Source organism: Panthera tigris, chromosome B4 (assembly GCF_018350195.1).
Source record: "Panthera tigris isolate Pti1 chromosome B4, P.tigris_Pti1_mat1.1, whole genome shotgun sequence".
In the NCBI taxonomy this organism is placed as follows: Eukaryota; Metazoa; Chordata; class Mammalia; order Carnivora; family Felidae; genus Panthera; species Panthera tigris.
In genome coordinates, this window is record NC_056666.1 from 31,373,334 (window position 1) to 31,380,338 (window position 7,005).

Here is a 7,005-nt window from a genome sequence, read left to right on the forward strand (position 1 = left end):
CAACTAAAGTGCCCATGCTGGTTATAACTTTCCCCAGGTGTCCTGCCACTTCTGAATGATGGCCAGCTAATCTTCAGGGAGTGCTGCCTGCCAGGCTCTACCTCTACTGATTGATTTAACGCTCAGAACAACCCTATGAAAATGGTAACACTACTGTCCTAAATTGTAGGTGCAGAAGCTGAGAACCGAGTTTAGGTAACCATCTAAATTGGTGCAAAAGGAGCTGGGGTTTGGCCCTAGGAGGTAGTTTCTGAAATTCATGGTTTTAACTTTTACTGACTCAGGGAGAAGAAACAGCCTTTGTTTTTCAGACCTTTCTCCAAATGCTATTGGCTTCTGCCCCTTATTAGAGCATCCTATTTTCTCCCCAAAGTAGCTCCACACCAGCCTTATGTGCCCTATGACTGTTGTCCATTCAGAAGTGTCCTTGTCACTTATCCTTTTTGAGGAAAGAGACCTAAATCACATCCATGTGACCTCTTTCCACTGCCCTCTCGTTGCTAGGTTGTGTGAATGAGTAATATCGCATTTAGTTTTTCCCTTGGGATCCAGTGACATCTACATCTTGCTTTGGATACAAAATAGCCAGGTACAGAAATTTCACAAAATGCCAGAAAATGTACCCATTAAGGGCCAATCTGTCCTTCAGGGAAAGGCATTTTCAAACACAGCAGCAGGCAACTTGAAAGGCACTTCCTGTCTGACTTCAGAGGCACTTCAGCCAGACGCAGACTTGGCCCCGAACACAGGCGGACTGCGCATCTTCACGGAGGCCTATCCTTTCCCTATCCCTCAAGGAGGCTCTGACGCCACCACACGTGGCAACTGGGGCACAGCGGCAGGTATCATCAGTCAGCATCAGGCAAACGGGATTCCAGAAGAGGGGGCCTGCTGGAAATGTGACCCATCATTTCACTGTCTCTGACTCAGTTCCTCTTCCTTTACCATTACTCCCACCTTTTGTTCTTTGTGGTTTGCAGTGCTATTCTCTCTCCCTCAGGGGTCCCAGGTGACAAATCATGAAATGTCTTTTGGCATTGATTCAGACACCATTCAGCCCTCTCCACTGAGCAAGATTTCATTCATTGTCAGTTAGCAAGGACACCTCTTCCCTCCTGTCTCGTACTAGAATAGCATGAAAAACCACGGGTTAGGTCAACGTGGTCCGTAGACCATCCACCTTGGCATTACCCAGGATGACTCCTGATCCCATCCCAGGGGTCCTACTCCAGGCTGACAGAAGCAGAATGGAAAGGGAAAAGAATCAGACACTCAATTCTAAAAAGCTCCCTGAGTGATTCTGATACACACAGAAGACTGAGGACCAGTCACCTAGGATATGCCTAAAGAGAAGTAAAAGAAAGGGGACCATTCTAAGAGCTCTCCTGTCTCCAGGTCCAGAGGAGAGGGAAGCTAGGGAAGTCGAGCACATAAGAAGGAAAGCTAATGGGGAGATGCCTGGTTCTTCCTTCTGAGTCCTGCACTGTCCTGTTCTCAAATCCCAGGTGAATGCGCTCTAAGGGAGTGTGAAGCATGTGCATTTTCACTCCAGACCCAAGGTGGTTTAAACATTCAGCTCACTGAGGAGTCTTGGGCCACATACATGGTTTTATATGGTTAGAGAGAGAGAGAGAGAGAGAGACCATATACAATATATATTGACAGAGAGAGAGAGAGACCCATTTATCAAATGTTTATCATATTACATTATCTCAAGTGTTTTGCCTATATTTTCTCAATTTTCACCCAAGCTCTGCAGTTTCACCATTTCCATTTTACACAGAGGGGAGTGGAAGCTCAGAGGTTGAGTAACAAGGTCAAGATCATACATTCATGAGTAGAGAAGCTGAGGGTGGAGGCTGGTTTCTCTCATTCCAAGCCTGCGTTAGTTCCATACTTGGTGCTGCCTCCCTAAATCCAGATTCACTCAAGGCTAAATGTGGGCATTGGCAAGTGTGAACGCATTCATTTCCATTCATTTCCAAGGGAGCCACGCATAACGACAGTATTTGTTTTAACCAGCCATCACATTCTCTCCCCAGTGGGAACCCTCACTTGGAAATGCAAATTAAGATTTAAAAGCTACTTACTGAATAAAAGACAGAACAAAAGAAATCTGATATCCCTAAAGGATATCCTTATCAGGTGGACAACCCGGGAAACAGCAGGCTCCGTGTGGGGACGCCTGTCCCTGCCCTGCTGGAGGACAGGAACCACCATTCTGACGCATCCGGCAGCCAGCGGAGAACCCTTATCCTGATGGCTTCTCCCTTGTGACCACATTTTCACAGTAGTGATTCAGTTTCCCTTGTCCTGTTACAGTTTAAACAAGTTACAACTCATGGCTTATTTGGCATTGGGTACCAGGCAATTTTAGTTGCCTGCTGCTTAAAGGAATCTAGGGAGCCTCCTTGCTCATCCCCAGACAATAGAGGGGAAGCATTTTCTGTGGGAAATGGTAAGTTGTAAATCTCATTTGCAGTAAATGCATCCAAGTAAATCTCAACGACATTGGACCTTGCTTGGCGAGCTCCCATAGCCAATGGGCAATCTAATTTCCTTCAGTCTGTGATGGCCACTGTTCACCACTAACAGCCATTGTTTTTGGTTTAGGTTTTTGGTTCACTTTAACGATAGTGTGTGCTCATATTATATTCGACAGTATAAGAGGGTGTTTTAGAAAAGAAACTCTCCTCCCACCTGACCTCCTGACCTCTGACCCACCGTTGACTCTTCCCAGGGCAATGGGTTTTTTCCACTGTTGATGCATATTTGAATTGAAAGTAACAATGTGTATTTCAGGGGCTCCTGGGTGGCTCAGTCAGCTGAGATTCCGACTTTGGCTCAGGTAATGATCTCACAGTTTGTGAGTTTGAGCCTTGCGTTGGGCTCTGTGCTGACAGCTCAGAGCCTGGAGCTTGCTTCGGATTCTGTGTCTCCCTCTCTCTCTGCCCCTCCCCCACTCATGCTCTGTCTCTCTCTGTCTCAAAAGTAAATAAACATTAAAAAATTTTTTAGAAAAAAAATGTGTTTCAAAAAACAAATTATATTGTGTGTCTAGATTACCATAAACATTTACTAAATGCTAATCCATTTCTTTGTCAGCCAGCTCTTGGCCTCTGTACCATTTGTGAAAGGCCGCCAGTAACTTGGAGAGGAGGCAAAGCTCAGATCCATTGGACTTCCTGCAAGTAGATCTGACAAAAAACTTGGTATAGGAAGAAACTGAATTAATGGACAAAATTGTGATTTTAGATTAAGTTAGGATATTAGGATCTAAAATTGCATTGTTTGTTATAAAATTATTAGCACATGTAGCTATTTAAATTAAAATTATTAAACATTTAATAAAATTAAATGTAATTAAATGTGCAGTTCCTTGGTTACATGAGCTTTGTTTCAAGTGCTCGCTAGCCGCATGTGGCTCATGGCTACTACGTTGGACAGATCAGATCTAGCATATTTTCATCATTGCAGAAGGCTCTGTTAGACAGCACTGTTGTAGATAGCCCAGAAGCTTTGCCCTTATTAGTCTCCCATAGGGATGGCTCAGGAACCATTCTGTGCTTCTTACAGGCTGATGATTCTCCATAATCTGCTTCACCCCCAGGTGCCAAGCCTAGTTTCCTCTGCCTACAACATTCATTCCATCCATTCCCACCCACACTCTTTGCCCAACTAACTCCAACAAGGTCTCAACTTAGAGGAGTTATTTCCTCCAAGAAAGTATCCCTCACACCTAAAAGTCTAGATTATGGCTGCTCTTTTTGGTGTCCTCATGGCACCATCTGCCCTGTAATTTCCCCCTATCACAGCATCATATCACTATGTATTATTAATATTTGCTTGTTTGTATCTGTCACCGATCCATTCACTTATTTGCTTAATGAACACTTACTACTTTAAAAATGTTTATTTATTTATTTTGAGAAAGAGAGAGTGAGTATGAGTGGGTAGGGGCAGAGAGAGAGGGGGAGAGAGAATCCCAAATAGGTTCCCCACTGTCAGCACAGAGCCCAACACAGGGCTCAGTCTCACAAACCGTGACATCACGACCTGAGCTAAAATCAAGAGTCAGCTGCTCAAAACAACTGAGCCACCCAGGTGCCCTGACGAACAGTTATTTATTAAGTGCCAGACACTGGGCCAGGCACTGGGAATTCTCCAGTGACAGGCATAGCCTTTGTCTCACAGAGCAACTGTACTGTGTGAGGCATGAGTCACAGTTTATTCTAATTTAGGTGCTTAGCACACACTAGGTGGCTCAGTATGTATTTGCTGATAGGATGAATGGAAAGTTCTTCAGGAATGTGCTGTTCCATCTGGGTGGGGGCTGGGACACAGATAATGCGCATAGGTTTTGAATCATCAAAACCTATGATTACTGTAGCAAGTTGAATAGTGGTACCCCCCAAAATTCATGTCCACCACAACCTCAGAATGTGCCTGATTTGGAAATAAGGTCTTTGCAGATGCAATTAGCTAAGAGATGGGCCCTAAATCCAATGAGTGATGTCTTTCTAAGAAGAGGAGAAGACACATGGAGAAGACCACATGAAGATGGAAACAGATTGGAGTGATGCATCTACAAGGCAAGGAGTGCCAAAGATTTCCCTGGAGCCACAAGAGTCGGATGGAAGATGCAAAGATCCTCTTGTAGAGCCTTCAGAGAGAGCACAGCCTATCAATGACTTGATTTTGGACTTCTAGCCCCCAGAACTGTGAGAGAATACATTTCTCTTGTTTTAAGCCACCAATTTCCGATAATTTGTTATGGGAGCCCGAGGGAACTACTACAGCCACCAAATGTATCTTCATGGTTGTCTCCATACTATGGGATGGTATGCCCCTGTTAAGAAGAACGACATGGATCAAAATATTCTGCCAGGAACACTCTCCTGATACAGTGCTTTTGTTTTTGTTTTGCGTATGTAAGATATAGTCCTATCTATGTAAGAAAAGGATAGCATTGTATGTTTAATGTGTACTGTGTGTGCACTCACACTTAACAGACAGGAAGATCTCCGGAAAGATATCGCAAACTTTCAACAGTGCTTAGCTATGAAAAGTGGAAGTGAAGAGCAAAGGATATAAAATGGAGGGAGTTCACTTTTTACTCCATATACTTCGGCATTATTTTGACTTTTTGAAAGCAATAATCTTGTATTAGTGTTGTGATTTTTTTTACACCACAAAAACAGTGAAAAGCATTTTGATTAGCAGACAGTCACAGTTCATCTCACCTGTACAGCAGCTCATTCTTACCGGGCCTGTGTGTGTCTCACCCACTCTATTGGCCAGGAATGTGGTCAGGGGAAAAAAGCTTGGAACCACTGACAGAACACATTTCCCTTTTTGTTTGAAACAATTTGCTTATCTGTGTGTGTGTCAGGGGAGGAACAGGACAAACACAAGATGACTAACGCACCCCATCCGTCCTGCAACCTGACCAGATTCTACCAGGACTCAAGACCTGAAGGGGCTCTTGGGCCACGGGCTTACTGGGTGCTGTCCCATGACTTTGCCCTGCCCAGGCTCCACCCGCTTCCACCACAGCCCCGCCCACCCACGATTCTCCCTCGTGCTCCGCCCCTCCCTAGGCCCCGCCCCCCCTAGTCTAGGCAGGTGGGCCCCAGGAACCTGGGAATGGTGCGCTTTGGGTGCTAATCCTGGCAGTGCATTTGGGGTGCACCCATAATTCTTATCAAGACCCTCCGGGGGCAGCTGGGACAGGGGTTCCTCTGCAGACAGAGAGAGTTGCAACTCATTCTCCGGAGGAGTTAAGCAAAGATGGGAGGGAGCTTGGGCTCAGCTCGGAGTGGGGTGTCGTTTGTAAAGCATCTGATGACATGAGGCCCTACATCTCCAACCCCTTTCGCGTCCAGGGAATGCCTGGCCTGCAGCAACACCCTTAGGAGATCACCTAATGCCAGGTGGGATAAGAATCCGATGACAAATGACATCCCCCACCCCCCACCCCCCCGACCCTGGCATCCTTAGATCGCCCATCCTTGGGCTTGGGTGGGCACTGGGAAGCAGGAAAAGGACCTCATGAAAGAGCAACGGTGCAGGCCCGGGCTCGGCAGAGGGCCGGATCCACTGCCTGCTCTGCTGTTTCTGTTGACTTCAGAGGAGAGAATGGCCTGTGCGCCACGCTGAGCCAGTGGTGAAGACCCGGTGTATATGCCTCCCAGAAGCCTAAATGTAAGCAGGGAGAGGCAACAAGAAGACTTCTCCCTTCTATCACAAGAAGTTATACTCGCGAAGGAGCCTGTGCTTTTGGAACCCGGAGGTCCGGAGACACAGAGTTTGCCTTTTCGTTGTGAGCACTTCCAGTCTCTGTGCATTCCTGACTCCAGAGGGGAGAAACGCAGGCTCTGCTCTGTGCACTATGATCACGTAGGCTGGGGAAAAGGTTTTCCTCACCCACCGCTCCGTGTGTCTGAGTAACTGCAGGGTCCGGGCCCAAAGCTGAGCCATTCCGCATTTGGATCGGAGTCTATTGCCTGTGCCTCGTGGAAAAGCTGCAGGCCCCATCCACTCTGGAAGGAAGGCTGAGGATGAACCACTGATCCCAGAATGATGGTCAGAGCATTCATTTCTGCAGACATCCCTGTTCAGAAAGTTCGGGGAAAATCCTTCAAAAACTCTGGCACTCACCTTTGTCGAGAAGTAATTTTTTAAAAATGTGAACAGAGCTTTTTGCATTTCTCCGGTAAGTGATTGCTGTCCTAAAGCAGTCATTCTCTTGAACTGAGCCTTCTTACCTCAGAGTCAGGGTCAGAGCAAGTAGGTCCTCCTCAGAGAATGTAGGAAGGCTGGCACAGGGAGCCCACAATGGCTGCTTCCGGGCCTTTTGGTCTTTGGCATATGTACTCGTCCCCTTCCCTCACCTAACTGGACACTGAGGGGTGTCTAAAGGATCACTGAACTCAATACTGTTGTATGTAGCACATATGAGTGTCAAGCATGTCATCAATGAGCTGGTGCCGTAATGTGCATTTT